Source organism: Falco peregrinus, chromosome Z (assembly GCF_023634155.1).
Source record: "Falco peregrinus isolate bFalPer1 chromosome Z, bFalPer1.pri, whole genome shotgun sequence".
Lineage (NCBI taxonomy): Eukaryota > Metazoa > Chordata > Aves > Falconiformes > Falconidae > Falco > Falco peregrinus.
The window spans coordinates 85,237,428-85,254,928 of NC_073739.1; the positions used below are offsets into that span (position 1 = coordinate 85,237,428).

General features: G+C 41.9%; 1 long non-coding RNA gene across 1 annotated transcript; it reads left to right on the plus strand.

Annotated features, from left to right (window-relative positions):
- Positions 1 to 6,410: 6,410 nt before the first annotated feature.
- On the plus strand, positions 6,411 to 17,233 carry LOC129782800 (uncharacterized). Its single transcript, XR_008744921.1, has 4 exons — positions 6,411 to 6,553; positions 7,973 to 8,116; positions 11,157 to 11,287; positions 13,460 to 17,233. It is a non-coding gene; the product is annotated as an uncharacterized LOC129782800 (long non-coding RNA).
- The last annotated feature ends 268 nt before the right edge of the window (positions 17,234 to 17,501 follow it).

Genomic DNA, 17,501 nt, shown 5'->3' on the forward strand with positions numbered 1-17,501 from the left:
CAGGACTAAGGCAAAAGAGTAAAGGATGTAGGATTAGTGTAAGTAATGTTGCCTGACAACTTAGTTCTGTGCTTATCACACAAGTGATTTAGAGTAGTGAAAATACAATGCTGTAAGATCTGCGTGGGATGGGGGCAGATACGCTCTAAACTGAAAGTGCGCCGTCCTAATACAGAGCAGGTGAGAGGTATATGATCTGTGATCTGATGCACAGCAGTAAATCGCCGCCCTCTCTCTGCTGCTATAGCCAAGGCCAATCCAAAAAAACCCAGAGAGTTCAAAGCAAGTGCAGTTTGCACACAGAAACATAGCTGGAAGCCTACTGGGGAAAAGTTACTGAAGGGAATGTATTTCCTAGTAATTCAAAAGGGAAGAGGGAGAAGTTACTGACTCTTAGGATCATCTGTTCATGTTTTCTCACTTGCATCCAGCTTACCTTTTACTTAAATAACAGGCAATGCCATGTGCATAGGTGTACACTAAACTGCCATTCTTCTTCACTCCCTTTTTGCTGTTTGTAATTCCTATTATCATCTCCAATTGTGATTTTCCAGTGGCAGTGTTATCACACCTCTCTGTTTTCAAGAGTCCCTGTCCATGCTGACCAGTTAATACTGTAATCATAGCGGGAGACTGAAAGGTAGTGAAAGTAAGGTGGAAGATGCACTATCATGTGTGATATGCTGAGGATAATGATTCCTCCCACAGCAGCTTCTGAGATTTCAAAAAGTAATGCAGAACAGCATGGGAAAAAAAAACCCCTTGTAGTAGGTGTGTGACCCTCTGATACTGGTATGAACACACATTATTCTATGGCGAACTCTCTGTGAGTGTACACATGCAAAGCAGTGACACCACACCGTGGGCCAAGTTAGCAAACTATCAATGCCTTGTTTACTTTGGTGGAACTGTTACTCTTCTGCTCTAGTTGTGTGCTTGTCCTAGGCCTGGTGTATTGCAGGACCCCCTCCTAGCACAGGTACCCTTACTGGTTAGACAAGCCTGAGGGACCTGTGTGTGCACCACAGCTTGTCTCCCAGTTCTGTGTCAAGACAAGACCCGAGCCCACACTGTTGTTCATGCTCAGGACCTGCATTAGGAAGGATACGCAAGCCTATAGGATGAAATGTTGCTACAGCACACAGTGATCCTGTCCTTTGATCTGGGTGGTGGTGGGAGCAAAAAACATGAGTACACTTGGTGTGCAATCTAGTTACCCAAGCCTAGAAGCCAAAGAATGAATTAGCCTAGAGAAAAAGCTGTCCTGCTTCTAAAACCTCCCAGGAGCAGGGGAAGGACTTGTCATAACTTGGATAAACCTCTCCAAAGCTACTGTGCTGCTGCTTTGCATTTAGAATGGGAGAAGCCATTCAGTGCCCTACAGACACAGTGGGAGAAATAATTGCTATCTGCAACACAAATGCTGATGTTACAAAACCCAAAATACAGGGAAGAGATCTCCACCCTAAAACAAGCAATATGCATGCCTGATTTGGTATTCAGATGGGATGGGTGAGGTGGTTTTCCTGATTATTCTTTGGGGCAGGAGTGATAGAGGAGAGGCAACTTAGACACCTTGTTCTCCTTCCCAGAACTTCCCAGATTCAAGAAAATCTAGAGAGAGGGATTTTAGATGGTGCTGGCTGAGACACCTGTGAACAGGGAAGCTGTATCTGGTGCCCAATGGTACAAGATTATGCATTTCTGAAAATAAGCGAATTAGGCTATCTTGACTTCTTCTCATAAATGGAATAACCTGCAATGCAACCTTTTACCATTGCTCAAGTTCAAATGGTGCAAATTTCTACACTGATAATCCTCCAGGGAACGAGCAATATAGGCAACAATTGGAAACTTTGTGAGACCTAAATTCATGTGTCTCTCTTCGCATGGGCAGGGCTCCAGAACTTGAGCTGACCAACCTCTTCCTTCCTTCCTCCCTCCGGCTGGCCAGAGCCAAGAGCTGGTTGCGTTTGGGGGTATAAATGTTGTTTATTGTTGAATTTGCCACAGTGAAAGGCAACTTTCACTGCAGATAGCTTGTCTATATTGTCCTGAGTGTTGCAAAGCAGCTCCAGCAGAGGATGGGGAAAGGAAGCTACTGCTCAGCTTTTCTGCATTGGCAGAAATATTGTTTGGGGCACTGAAGTAAGCTGGAATCACTGAAGTGTTGCTATCTCTGTTAATCAGACATGAGAAGCCTAAAACTGAGTGCTGGAGGTTAGTGAACATTGAAAACATTGGCTTGGGATTTTCACTGTGGGTATGGCAGCCAGAAATATCATTGCAGCATTCTGGGCTTGGAATCCTACCCTCGGCAAACATATTTCAAGCTTATACAGAGTGTACCACCATACCCATGTGTTAGAGTGGCATTATGCCAGTTCTCAAGGTGGTACACCAGCTTTAATAGGATATATGTGCTAAGAAAAGACATTTTTAGTAGGGCAGCCTTCCTAGTACTGTAAAGACCAAATAGGCACCCAGAAGTCCCTTTATAGAAAGCTGCAGGGCTGTTGACACAGGATTGTTTGTCAGTGCTCTTATTCCCAAACAGTCAACTTGTAATGGGCTAGGAGGGGATAAAAGAGGTTGTCCTAGAGAAAAAAAAAAAAAAGAGGAAAAAAAAATAAAGAGGAGCGGGGATTAAAAAGGCCTACAAAATCTATTAGTAGCACAAGGGACAACAGAACATGGTTGCACAAAATCATAGCCTTGAGGCGCAGCCTGTTAAGGCACAACAGTGGCAAATAATTACTTTTGGGCAAGATTTATCACAGCAGGTGAATAACTATCTCCTAATATATGTCATGTATTTCCCATAAACTGCAGGAGACTGGGTGAATTTTTAAATAAATACTGGCTTGAGCATGGTGTATTTTCAGACTTCAACTGTGTGCTTGCCCCCAGGACTTTATCTAAGTCCATGCTGAACATAATGTTTGCCATCACTTGCAACTTGATTATTTAAATTGGCAAAAGCAGGCTTGCCATTTCTCAGTGGTTGATCACAATGAATGGGTCACCAGCCTCCATGGTGCACTCTGATGAAAAATAAAAGGAAATTGATAAGAAAAAAGCCTGCTGTTACTATGGAATGTGCAGCAGGGTTGTTAGCAGGTATATGGCAGTTATTCACAGAAATCCTGCATATTCTTTTTTAAAGGTTTGGCCAGTGCTGTGCACGTGCCAGTGTAGTTGGGCAGAAATTACGTGTATGGACAGTCATTAGCATGTCCATTACTGCATGGGGGACAGATGCATCTTCCTGCCTACAGCAGATACTGGGAGAGTGAGGGGCTTTTCTGGTGAGTTGCTTCTTTCACCTATTTTCTAAATGTGGCTATGCGTTCTCTGCAGCTAAAAATGTAGAAACTAGCTGTCTGTTTTAGGAGTAGAAAAGCCTTTCATGTGGAAATTCAAAAAGGGAAATAACTGAACTTCAGGCTGACTACTAAAAGGGCAATAGCATCAAACAACATCTTCTGATCTTTTTTCAGTCTTATAATGCATTCAGCATGGTAGTTGAGTACACAATCGATGACATTGTCCATATCTTACACTCAACCTAAAAATCATGCATGATAGCATTATAGAGAAATAAAAACGTTCCAGGATCTAAAACATGAATCCTTCCATTGGCTGTGTATGGACAGACTGGAGAAGAGGAGCCTCTTCTTATTTTTAAGTCAAGAACCAAGCCCAGCACAAAAATGCTGAAACGGATTTTTTGAAAGCTCGTTCTAAAGGTCACACAGTGACCCAGTGTACTCAGATTAAATACCTTTATAGGTGCAGAAAGATCCATCGTAGGATTTAAGAACTACACAAAACTAAGAAAGCTGGTAGAAAAGGTAATTAAAAAGAAAAGTCAGAGAGCAGACTGCATGCAGGCAGGGAGATAGTAGTTTTAAAAACTGTATTCAAATTTAAGGGTATATTTCTGATTTGAAAGAACCTTTGAAAAGAGCAAAGAAGCCTGGATAACCAACAAACTTCCTTAAGTAGAAGGCTGTATCTCCCAAATTTTAGATTGTGCCAATCTATGGAAAGGAGAAAAAAACATAGATTTGTTAAGTTAAATATAAAATCATAATAAGACAATCAAGACAAGACTGTGAGGTATAAATGCTCATATGTGTTTCTCAAACACAGGAGAAAGCAAGAAACCTTGCAGCATCACTTGGCGACCAATGTGTAGATGGAGTCCTCCACAATAAGGTCCTGGCAGTAAAGCTGGCTGAAAAGTTCACCTCAGTACTGGCTGGCGGAGAGTACAAAGAGGTCCCCACACTGGCAGCCTCCGCCACAGAGAGAGCTCTGTGGGAGAGGTCTCAAAGTGGCGGGTATCTGCAGAATAGGCTCTGGAGCACAGCCATGAAAGCAGACAGCAGCAAACTGCTGGGAGTTCAGTGGTTGTAGAGACTGAAGTAAGGATTTGCTGAAGCGCTGAGTGTGGTAACAAATCACTCTTCATGGAGAGGAATGGTGGGTGACAGCAATTTCACCAGTTCTGAAAGGGCTCCAGGGGGGAACCTGGGAACCACCCTATGGCGGCTCCAGCATTGTACACAAGTTCGTGGAAGCAGTGACATCAGTAAACACATGGGCAAACGTAGAACAGCAGGAAAGAGTCAGCAGCATTTGGAGTGGGGAGTTGCCTTTATGTGTCTGTTACATCATTCTGAAAAAGTTACTGAGCGTGTGGACAGGAGCCATCTGCCTGACAGAGCTGGGTTTTGTGAAAACTTTCAGGATGATCATAGGTGAAAAAGGAAGCTCCTTCCAGAGGCCAATAATTGATTATAGTGCAAGAGACAGGGTGATCAGTTTTCACAATGCAGAAGGATGAGAAGCAGAGTTTCTTAGGCATCTGTGCTGCAAGGTAGTATTGGGTATGCTTGTAAATAATTTGTTAAAGATCATGAAGTAAAAAGTTTCACTGGTGATTATTAAATTATTAGAGACAATAAAAAAAAAGCCAGCTGAGAAGAATTGCATGATAATGTCATGCTGCTGAACCAGTGGGAAGTATACAGCAAGGTGACATTTAATATGGATAAATGCGAAGTAACACAGAGAGCCAACCCCAATACAAAAATGCAGTGATATATTCTGCCCTACTTATTCAGGTTCTTAATGTAGCTGTAGATAAGTTTATGGAAGCATCAGCTAAATGGCCTGTAGTTGTCAAACAAAACCAAAGCAGCCCCTTCCAAGCTGACTGGTTCAGAATAACTAGGAGGGAAATAGCAAACTGAACAGAATACGCTAAAATCCTACATTATAAATCCCTTTGCACCCTCACCATGATTATGTCCAGGCTTCAGCTCCCAATATCCTAGAGACTAAAGCCTAGAAGGGGTGTAACAGACTTAACAAAAGATGTGAGAGGACTACAGAGATGAGCAAAGATTAAGAAAAGCTTGTGTACTTGAAGGGACAGGGTGTGCTACGGGTCTACGTGCTAGAAAGGAACTGAAAGAGGGGGTTATGAACTAGTAAAAGCATAAATCTCTGGAGAAGCTGAATAGCTGACAATTATTCCCTATTAACCATAATATAAGAAACAGGAGAAATAAAAATAAATAGTTAACATTATAGACAAGCAAAGAGAAGGAGGTAATTTTTCATGCAGTATGCTGGAACTTGTTATTCTAGGATAATGCCAAAAATTTACATAGGTTCAGAAAAGATTTTGACCAGAGAACTTACCAAAGCCTACAAAATACAAAGATACAGACTCTGGTTCAGGAGGCCTTTTTGCTGCAAGCTACTGGAAGCTGGGAGGTTACGCAGTAGAAGTGTCACTGCATGCTTGCCTTGTTGTTTGCTGCTGGCCACTGGCAGAGACAAGATACCAAACTGGACAAGCCTGAACATTAATTACACCAGTCTTATAGGTTTGTGGGTTTTTTTCTCCCCACAAGGGTTGAACTGTACATAAAGCATTAGTAAGGACAGCTGACAGTGAGGGTGGTGAGGCTGGAGGGGTGGGATGCTCTAGCAAGCAGTATCCCTGACTGGTGGCATGTGGTGTGGCACATGCCCTGGGTGGTGTAGCAGTTGAGATGGCATTGCTCTGTAGATGCCACAGAGATTAGAGGCTGCAGTCAGGCAGTGCTATGGTGAGTGTTGTGTATGACTCATTTGAAACAACTGTATTTCTCAGAGAATCTGTTACAAGTTTCTGTGTCTAAGTCTATTGTCAGATCTCATCACTTGGTCTGTTGGATGCTCTCCCTCACCTACCACCTATGTACACTGGTGTGCGTCACATGGAGATTAGACTCCTACATTGCTGGGTGAGCCAGACAGGACATGTAAATCTGAGAAACTTTTCATCACTTTTCCATAAAGGTTTCAGGGTGGTTTTTTTCTTTCTTCTTTTCTTTTTCCTCCCCAGGGACGTCTGCCTGAGATTATCAGTATCATAGTCATCTGAACAAAACAAAGATTTATTAAAAACACAGACAGAATATGAAATCCAAGTGAAAGAAACAGTTTGCATAACAAATCTCAGGATATTTTCATTTCTCATAAACTGAGCAAGGTAAGACATTTTCAGCTTAATTACCGAGAAAGAAGAAAAGCCTCTGCACAGTGACAGCAATACTCTGTCTCTCATCAGCTTGGGGCCTTCTGCCAGCATGACGCTGCTCTCTGGGGATGTGTATCCTCCTTTTACCCAACCTATCAAGTTACCCCACTGACTGGAAAACTGACATACCATGAAAGACAGTAAACTGTAAAGATTTCCTGTATTGTCTGAAAAACAGGCCACTGACTACATCATTGACCTTTAAGAATAATTAGCAGACAATATTCAAAGCATTTGTGATACCACACCTCACAGATCAGGTCATACAATGCTATGAAGACTCTTCTTAAAATATCCCCCAAATTTATTTATTTTTTTGTTTCCTTTCCTGTAAACTTTGAAGTACTGGTAGAAACACAGGCCTTCTCTTCTTTAATGTTAGTTTTGCTTATTGGCTCAAATCTACAGAGAAATAGAGAATTCTGAAATTTGTCGTGAAGATGAAAAACGTGCTACTTCTGAGAAATACTGTTTCAGGAAACATTAGAGACATATATTTTCAACCCACTCCTTTAGAAATAAATGCTCAGAACTGGTAGCACAATAACCAAAATTAGATTATGTATCATATTACTTGTTGTAAGAGGAAAGGACTATACGAAGGATGGTCCTAAATACAAAATTGGTTTCATGAACTTCGGTGTTTGTAAGTTCAGGTCCTAATTGGGAGCATTTAGATGTACCTAAAAATCATTCTTAAAAACAAAACAAAAAAGCCCCCTTCGATTGATGAAAATCAAGAAGATAACTCACTTTTCCTGAATAATCCTACGTCCCCTATAGGCAAAGTAGCTTGATATGAATTTTACAAAGTTTCTTTGGCCATTGAAGAAAGTAGTTAATTAACAAGGGAAGAGACAACTTGAAAAAGGAATGCTTTGTTGAAATGAGCTGAAAATGAAGGAAAAAAAAAAAGTTTGATCTTGGGTGATTAATGGTGGCTTTTCTTTAATATTTATTTAAAAATTATATCCTTTTCATAGTGGTCTCAGTATGCCACAGTAGCATAAATATTAGTACAAAAGCAGAACAATTTGGTAAAGAAATGCCTGACAGAAATAATTGTCGATGCTTATACTGATTTTTCTCCTGGCAGTTTCTCAAGAAAACACATTTTTCCAGTAAATCTGAATGTTCTCTGCTTTGTTTTCCTTAAATCTGTGTTTAATCCATCTTCTTGTCACACCTGAATAAGCTACTGATTACATGACAGTTCTCCTATTAAGAGAAAAAGGCCTGAGATGGAGGTATTAGCCCAACGCCAGGTCTATGCATGATTTAGCGGTGCGGTTTCCATTGTATCTTGCAGCTCAGGGTGATCTAATGGCTTGCTGCTGCTGAGAATGTTGATCCTTCTTTCTTTCCTTACAGCATCCCTAGCTACATGCTTCTGCTACATCTCCGTTGTTGAAAGTGGCAGTCACCAATACAGTGCTGGATCCTGAGTCAAGGAAGAAAATTATTTGTCTTACTTTTGAGATTGTTTTGATTATTTTGCTTTACCACTGACATCAGGTAGGAAGTTATGAAAGCAGATCTTTGTGTGTAATGTATCAGCACTTTCTGCCTGTGACTGTTTGACATACATCCAAAATGTTCAAAACCACAGGGAAGTTACAACACAGTGGAATCCTCTTAAAGGAGGGGTAAGTATCTTGCTCATGCCTGAAGTATTATATTGTTGCTGGAAACTGAATAACAATTAACCTAGCCAAAAGTCAGGCCAGACCTTTCTGCCATTGGTGTCAGTTAGAAAAATTCCACTGATTTTTGAGACGGTAAAGCCTAGCACAAAGGTAAGATTAATCCACCCTTTGCATTTAGTGGATAATGAAATGGACTGACTTAAAAAGTGGCCACTCTGAAGCCTCAGTTCATAGTGTCTGAAGCTATTTCATACTTTAACATTACCGCCTGATGACGTGCAGGTAAAGGAGATTTTAGTGTGGGATTTTTAACTGGTTGACACAAACTGTTACCGTAATTAGATGACACTCAGTCCAATCCCAACAAAAGGAAGGCTTCCATCTTCTGAGATGTTTACCTGGGTGTTTTTGCCACGCTGCCACAAACCTTTAAAAAAAGGATATCTTGATATAGGCCAGGGGATTACAGTTTCATCCTCATAACGTAATGAAACCAGAAAAGAACAGAATGGAGAAAATAACTTGGTAATAAAATATTTAAAGCTGTTTATGTTCTGTGGGAGTTTGAATCAACTTGGGTTATAGCTTTGATGATTTTTCTATGATGTTTTCAATAATACATTACAAAGTACTAACAAGTTTTAAAACAGTTAAATCTTTTACATTCAGAACCAGTTTTCTGTGTTCAGATTTATATTCAGACCCTAGGCATTTTAATAATGCTTTAAGAAAGATATATACTGAAAATATAGGTGCAGTGTTGTCATTCAAGCATAAACCTGATAAAATATTAAAATAAGAAATTTTTCCAGAAAAAAACCCCTGTCACTGTTGAGAACCTTTACAGTGAGAAAAGCCTTTTTTTTGAGCAAAAGATTGTTCAGTAGCAACATTAAATATTGAACAATGTTGAAGTGTATCTGTAAACAGCCTTCTTTAGGCTCATTGTAATGTAGATTTATTTTCTCCTCTGTGGAAATAATGAAATTCTATTTTAAACTAAGGACTGAAAAACAGTATGATAAAATCTGTAACTTCCCATTATTACTTTCACGATTTGTTAAGCTCAGTGGAACTAGCAATACATTGTGAATAGAACATTTTAAAAAACTCCCTTGAATTCACCAAAGTGCAATTATCGTTTAAAAGATAAAGGAATTACCAAAATCAACATGCAGCTAGTACCCCATCAAATGAAATGTAGTCACATCTGCGAGATTTTTAACTACTGTTGTCATACACAACATCTACAGACATTAAAGCCACCAGAGAGAGAGTGCAGGATGCCCTGCTTTCATGCCAGACTATTTGTGTTTTGCGTCTAATGAGGCCGGGTAGTTAATCAGTTCCCCAGTTGTCACTCAATCGTAACAACACTTGTTTAAAAATAGTCTGATTGCGCATGTAATTAACGAGGTGCCTTTTGTATTGGTGATGGCACCATCACCTTGGCACTCTGCACAAGGCTGTTTGGGTGACTGGAGGCAAAGCAGGAGCAGAGCAGAGTGTGCAGTGGGGAGGTGAGCCAGGCAGCGATGCATCCCCTTGGCCCTGTGGGGGAGAGAACACTTTCCCACTGGCCTTGGGCCTGCAACAGCCTCCATGGGCCGGTGGCTGGCATGGTGTCATGCAGCCAGGACAGGCAAGGTGGGAAGGCTCCTCCACAGCTGGCAGCTGGCTTTGGCCTCTGCTCTGCTGCCAGACTGCACTCCCATGTTGGGAGAAGCAAAGGCTCAGCCAGGGTGGCCATCCCTGCCTAGCCTCTGCGCTTGTCTCCCGTTACCGGGAGCCGTCATCCGTCCTGGCTGTGCACTCCCCACACAAGGCACTGAGAATTGTCGACAAATGGCTGACTGGGGAGAAAAGCTTTGGTGTCCCGTGCAGGTTCCTAAGGTCCACAGTGCCACAACAGCCAGATGAAAAAATAAAGGCCTTTGCTGGAGAAAAGCAGTAACAATTTCCTGCAGGAGAAGCAACTGGAGACTCCTGAACCCCAGGGCCTGCGGGCAGTCAGGCAGCTCAGAGCTTTTCAGCCAGGGAAGCCATGGCCAGGGATCTGTGTGTGGTTATGCATGGTGACTCTTTTCCTGGGGACTTCTGTGCTGTCGCATCTTATTTCACCGCATTTATTTAGAAACTGTTGCTGTGAATTTGCATCGCACAGTAAATACAGCAGTGTGTCATCTTGGATAGACTCTGGCAGCAGTTTATTATCATAATGCTGTTTGGTAAGCCAGTGAAGCATCCATCTGATTTCCTAAAGAGCCTTTTCTGCTTAGGTTGTGGCTCTATTAATCTGTTCAAGCCAATTCTATAAAACCCAAACCATCTGTATTTGTGAAGATCAAGATTTTTCTTAGATTTTCTTTGTGTCTACTGTCAGTGGATGATTAAAAGTACTAAGGATTTACAGTGTAAAGTCTATATATTGGCATGTTACAGTGACCAAAGTAGCATCTCCCAATATTTGAGTAACAGCTGGCACAGTTAAGTCTGGCAGCAGAACAAATAACAGCTACAAATAATGGAAATAGCTAAGCTTTTGCAGTGCTTCAGCCTATTCACTAGATTTTTGCTCTATCTGTAATTACTGACGTTTGCTTGTTAAATACATAGCAATGTTTAGTTAATGCTTTTTTATCAAGTATGTATGGTATTTTTAGGAAAATGATGAAGCAGTCACTGAAGATCTGTCCCAACAAGCTTGTTGAGGGTCCCAAAGAGGACTTGTGTAGGATTTATACTAATTTATACTAATATATCAAATTAACTTGGCTAATGTTTCTCTTTTTTCCCACCCAATTTTCTCCTGCCTCTCTTCTAAAAGTAACACTAACTTAGATTCTGCTGCATGACAGCGGCAACAGAAGAAGCATTACTTAATGTTTTTTATTTTACTGCACACACAGGAACCATACAACGCCAGGAAGCTCCTCTGTGACAGTGTCATGGTTAAATCTCAGCTGGCAACTGAGTACCAGGCAGCTGCTTGCTCACTCACTCTGCCCCCAAAGGGATGGGGAGGAGAATTGGGAAAAAGGTAAAGCTTGTGGGCTGAGACTAGAACAATTTAATAATTGATATAATAATAACAACAACTATTATAATGAAAAGCAGAGAGAAAGAGAGAGGAATAAAGCCCAAGGGAAAAAACCCTGAGGGATGTCCAATGCAGTTGCTCATCGCTGGCCAGTCCCCCAGCAGCAATCAGACCCTCCTGGCCAACTCTCCCCAGGTTATATACTCGGCATGATGCTTTATGCAATGGAATATCCCTTTGGCTTGTTGGGGTCAGCTGTCCTGGCTCTGCTCCCTCCCAGCTTCTTGTGTACCTTCTCACTGACAGAGCACAGGAAACTGAAAAATCCTTGATTTAGAGTAAGCACTACTGAGCAACAACTAAAACATCAGTGTGTTATCAGCATTATTTTCATACTAAATCCAAAACACAGCACTGTGCCAGCTACTAAGAAGAAAATTAACTCTATGCCAGCTGAAGCCAGGACACAAACTCGGAATCATGCAGGTGACACAGGAGACTGCAGACTGCTAGTGCAGCACTTGTGTCAGGCTTGATCAGTCAAATCTGGAGTATCTCTAAGGGTGGACTCCAGCTTGTCTGGGCAACCTCTTCCAGGTTACCCACCTGCATGCTAAAAACTTTTTTACATGTGTTATCAGAATTTCCCGTGTTCCAGCTGGCCAGTGTCACCTCTTGTCCTGTCCCTGTGGACCTCTGGGAAGAGTCTGCTGCATCTTCTCTGTGCCCATTTCCTAGGTAGTTGCTCCAGCGGTAAGATGCCCCCTGAGCCCTGCTCTCTCCAAGCTGAGCACATGTGGCTGTCAGTCCCTCCATACTGTCTCAGCAGCCTTGGCTAGACTTGCTTCAGTACATCAGCTGGAGAGCACAGTGTGGGCTGCACACGTACACAAACACACGTTGCCTCCGAATCCAAGCCACAATGCTTGGGTTTCCTTCCACATGTTCTTATGAAAGTGTGAAAAAGTGAAGGGTGGGCTGGGGCAGGGGAAAATGGTATCTCACATGGGTGACGTCATGGCTGGGTTGAACGTCCTGGCTCCATCCAGAGGGGAGCTGCTGTGTGACAGCCAACACGAGGAGCAGGGCAGGCAAGAAATGCACAAACTTTCTGTTGTTACTGTTATTTCCCTACTCTGTTTTAAGTAGCATGCTGCAGCGTTTGTAACTTGCCAACACAGTGTCACCTAGACTCTGGAAGTGTGAGCCAGAGGAAGTGAGCTCTGCAGTTGCATTTGGGTTACTGCTGCTGAGAACGGTTTCAGGACAAGCTCCTACAGCAAAGTACCCTCCTGAAATACAGAAATTTAAGGCATTATTTTCCATATGACACTGATGTTGACATTAAGGATTTGCTCAGCTGCTAACACACATTTTCCAGGTATACTGGCAGCACGAGACAACAAGCAGAGCTTGGAACATTTTTTTAGTTCATTTTATGTTGTTCATTGTAGTGAACCTGATTGGATTACTAATAGGAGATGGGTTGTTTTAACTTCTTTTAACATGCAATTGACACAGAATAGTTTGTGAAATATTTCCACATTAATGTAAAAAAATGTAGGAGATAATCTTAGGGGCCATGACACAGCAAAGAAATACAGCAAGTGCTTCATCTTAAGCACATGCTTAAAATCCATTTCAGTGTAGCAAAGCACTTAAGTGTTTGGCTGAACTGGGGCCAAGCAGTTTTGGCAACCACTTAGTTCTGAGGGAAAGGTTTTCTGTCAAGTTCATTTCCTTGGTGCCTGCTAATGTGCCACAATCTAAAGGACAGGACATGAATGCTGTCTGGCAGGCACTGATGATAGTGAAGGGCTTCATGCACTGCCTGGTTTTCCCTGCATGACCGTCGTTCAGGTACTAGGTGGGTTGCTGGTTTACTTGTTATGAAGTTGAGTTAAAGTACACCATACCCCATACTCAAATTTCAACACGCTGATGGGAAACACATTCTTAAACTATCTTTAAAAAGCATCTAGCTTTTTTGAAATGACAAAAAGTAGGTGAGGTGAATCTAGGCTGCCCATGAATGACAGCACCATTCCCACCTGCAGCTGGATGCCTGTGACATGGACAGATGCCTTTATTGGAGCTCATTGCCTTGGGCTTCCTTACAGTCAATAGGAAGAAAGAGGCACTTTCATGGCAACATTCATTTGACTTTTTCAGATGTCTGCTTCAGGATGATGAGATGAATTGCATTTCAAAAGCTCCTGACTCTCTCTGTTGGGGATAAAAGCATCCCAGAATGACTAGGTCAGATGAATTTGGTCCTTGTGTCTATAGAAATGGAATTTCAGAAACAAGCAGCAGTAAAACGCAGAATTGAAGTGATTGAAAAGTAAAATCCACTTACTTCATTAAATCCAATACAACCATCTGAAAATACCAGAATATGTCATGAGCCTCCCATAAAGCTTTTCTTATTAACAAAAAACCTAAAAGCTAAACAAACAACAAAAAAGTTTATTTTAATTGTTATTACTGTAATAATTGTAATTGGAATTTACTTCAAGCACAATGGGGGCTATAAGCTTTCTCACACTGGAAGAGTTCATAGCTTCATAGACCGTGATACCAAATATCATCGATTCATTGTGGGAAAAATAAAAACATTACTTAGGAAGGGTAAGAGCAGTATTAGTACAAAAGTTAGAATACAGTATTATATTTCAATCTGAGCTAAAAAATGAAATAAAAATATGTATCTGATATAAACAAATGTTGATGGTGCAATGCAGGAAAAAAGAAAAGTATATTACAAAACTTACGTTCAGAGCATACAGAAAAATGGAACTGAAAGAGACAGCACTTAATTTCTGATCTCATTCCTCTTAATCTCTCGCACACATTCTGAGCAGGAGATTTAAAATATCTGCTTGAGATTTGGAAGAGGTCTGGTACATTGTGATAGAGTGAGCTCCCTGAGTAGGGTTTCAAGAAAACATTGAATCCAAACTGGGAAGTTTTCCTGTTTACTGGCTTATTGTAACCTTGATTTTCCCATGATATACATATGTACCGATGAAAACGTAAAATGCTAATTCTGTTTTTTGTCTGCTCAGCAGACCCTGTCTATCATCCAGCTGCTGGACTGCAAGAAGGTACCCTGCTAATTCAAGCTAGTCCAGAATCTGATGGTTCTGATCCTTCCCGCTAAAAGACAATTTTTGGTGAAATACAGTCTACCACTTGACATCAAGAAGCAGTAAAAAAAAAAAAAGTCCCTGTTGTATTTGGAAGATGTTTGAGCATTTAGATTATAATACCAAGGGGAAAAAAGACATATTAACAATTTCCTGAGCAAATGTCCTCCAAAGAGAACTGGTTGAAGGCTAAAAATAGGCATGTGCTCAGGTATTTTTATGACTTGTATTTGCCATATGAGAGAATTAAAAGTCAATGGACTGTGGGTCCATGCAAGACAGCAGATAAAGGTATTTCCCTTTTTTCCACAGGGAAGCATGCCTTGGCATTATTCAGCTATTTAGTGTGAGCGAAAGAATGGGTGGCAAGCACACGCATACATTAAAGGGATTCAATTTTTTTATCAGTCTGTGTAGTCAGCCCAGGATACATTGCTACTGGAGGATGTTGCTGAGGAAGCCGGTTAGATTTAGAAAAGGATTAGGCATTTGTATGAATATGAGTAATGTCTGCTGTTAGCTGATGAGGTTAAAGGAATTAGGAGGGATATCCTAAATCCACCAGCCCCAGGCTGTCAACTAATCACCAGCTGGACTTGGGAAGGAACCCTCTCGCAGCCTTTTTGGCACAGCACTGCACCTTTGGTGGGGCCAGTGCTGAAGCTTCAGAAGAATCATCAATCTCACGCTGCTCTCTGAGGCAAGATGCTTGTTCTGGTACAGGAACTCCTCCCGTTACACCTTGCAATATATATACCTGCTGGGAAGCGCTGCATCCTCATCGCTCCCAACTACATCCCATCTTACAGTTGTATGAAGCTTCATCTTTAACTGAGAATTGCCATACATAATACATATTTTATCTATTTTTTCTCTGAAAATTTTAAATAATTAATGGACCTTTGTAATATAGAGACCAGTTATAAATCATCTCAGCTGCACCTACAGATTGTTGATGCCAGCATTCTCAGATGAATTACATCTCTCTGGGGCCATCTATTATTCTAAGTACAATTCTGAAGAGGAATTATGCATGTAATATTCACAAGCAAACAAACAAGTAATCTCCATTGTGGATTTGATACTAAAGCTTTACAATCCAATAGGGTTGATATGTTAGTGACAGAGAGTACTAATTTTCTGCACCATCGTCAGACATCCTTTCATTCAGCTTAAGTACAGACATATTTTTCCCTTGGGGAGAACATGTTGATGGGAGCGCTATCTGCTTTTACAAACCCAGCAGTGTAGGTGCTGTAACATGGAAATAAAACCCCGCTGCTGTGGTTTGCGAGGCCCAGAGACAGACTGGCACTGCACATACCTAGAGCTCACTCTTCGTCATCGTGTGTTGCAGAAAGGATCCAGATTCAGAGATGTATGTGTATCACCAGTTTTATGGTGTTTGAATAGACACTCCGATTACAGTCATTGAATTACAGTCACCTATTTCCTTTTCATTCTATACTTCAGAAATATAAATGTGTGCGATAGTCTGTGCCAGGTTCTGGATAGTTTCCTGCTAATGGTCACAGCTGCTGATGCATGAGAGGATACAGGCATGCAGAGAACTAAGATGAGTTTATGAAATGGACTATAGAAGAAAATACTTTTATGACTCCTGAAATGATAGTTTGAGATATCCAAGTATCACCTGAATTTCTCAGAACTAGCCCTTTGGATGACTTGGACTCAGTGTACCTTTACTTTGTGGTCAGATGCCTGGTGATGAGGGAGGGCTTGTGTCATCGCAGACTGGCACCAAAGGCTACTGAAGAAGTGGCCTTTTCAGAAAAAGCCTGAAGTGACTTGTCCTCCTGCTCAGAGCTCCGAAGCGTAGTATGAAGAGCTAAAACAAGATAGAGGTAACTGAAGAGAAAGACCTTTGGGGAGGGAATGATTGAAGAATCCTTACTTTCTGTGATGATCAGAGAATCCTGACTTTCCGTGGCATCCAGGGGATGGGAGGTGGTGGAGCGGCTTCTGTTTAAGGCATTGAAGCAGGTGATGGAAAAGCATGGGAAAGAAGACAGATCCAGTTTTGAGAATGATCGGGGCTCAGGAGAAAGAGTAATAAAACTGCCTCTGTGTGAGAACTGCTGTGTGAGACTGGTGTCCCGGTGCTCCTTCGGACCTGACTGTTTGAGGGGCTGCCTTGACAGGTCCTCTGAAACAGAAGGGGAAACAGAAGCAGTGTCAGAGGATGGCGCTGGGGAATACCCTGCCTAGATGCGCTGGCCATTAACCACGTCATACGCAGCTCGTGCCCAGGAGACGTTCATGTGAGTACAAAGGCTAATGCCCCCGTACGCTGTGCTTTAACAGCTTGCCATTTTAGCAGCTCTTGAGCACTGCTGTCTGGGCAGAGGTCAGACACTTCGTTCCCCAGTGAATGATGAATGATGTACCACATATCTATAGGATGATGTACTTACGTTTATCTAAAAGTTGGGAAACGTCCAAGGACCCTTATTGCTAACATGACTGATGTACTGATTGCTAAGTCCTTGGATTTGTCATCTTTAAAAAGGCTATCTGGTCCTAAGTTCCTGTTGTCCTGAAAAGTCCCCTTGGTGTGCATGACTTTGGTGGAGCGATCCCCCATGCACCCAGCACTGCCGAATAAAGATAACCTCCACTCACTCGAATATTGGTGACTGATTCTTTAAATCACCAGGAAGAGCTTTCGTAAAGGCTGGAAAAAAAACTTTATGCCTTACGGACTGCTTCTGGAACCTCTCCAGGAAAGGGATCTCCACTTTCCCTTTCCGCTGGGCTCTGAGGAGCAGAAGGCAGGTGTAAGGTTTGTTTGACCGGAGGTTGGGATGCCTGTGAAGCAGTTAGCTGAAAGGTCCTGTCATGATGTTTTTTTTGTTAGTGACCAGTTTACCCTTTGCTGTAAAAAGAAAGGAAGGGGGAAGTAGTTCCTGGGACACTGTGATTGTTTTCTGTTTGTGACAAGCTGGTTTCGGGGGCTGCTGTGCCCTGGTATTTGCCACATTATTCCTGTGGGACATCCCCAGGGCTTTGCTGAGGAGAAGACACAGGTACAGGAGATGTGCCGA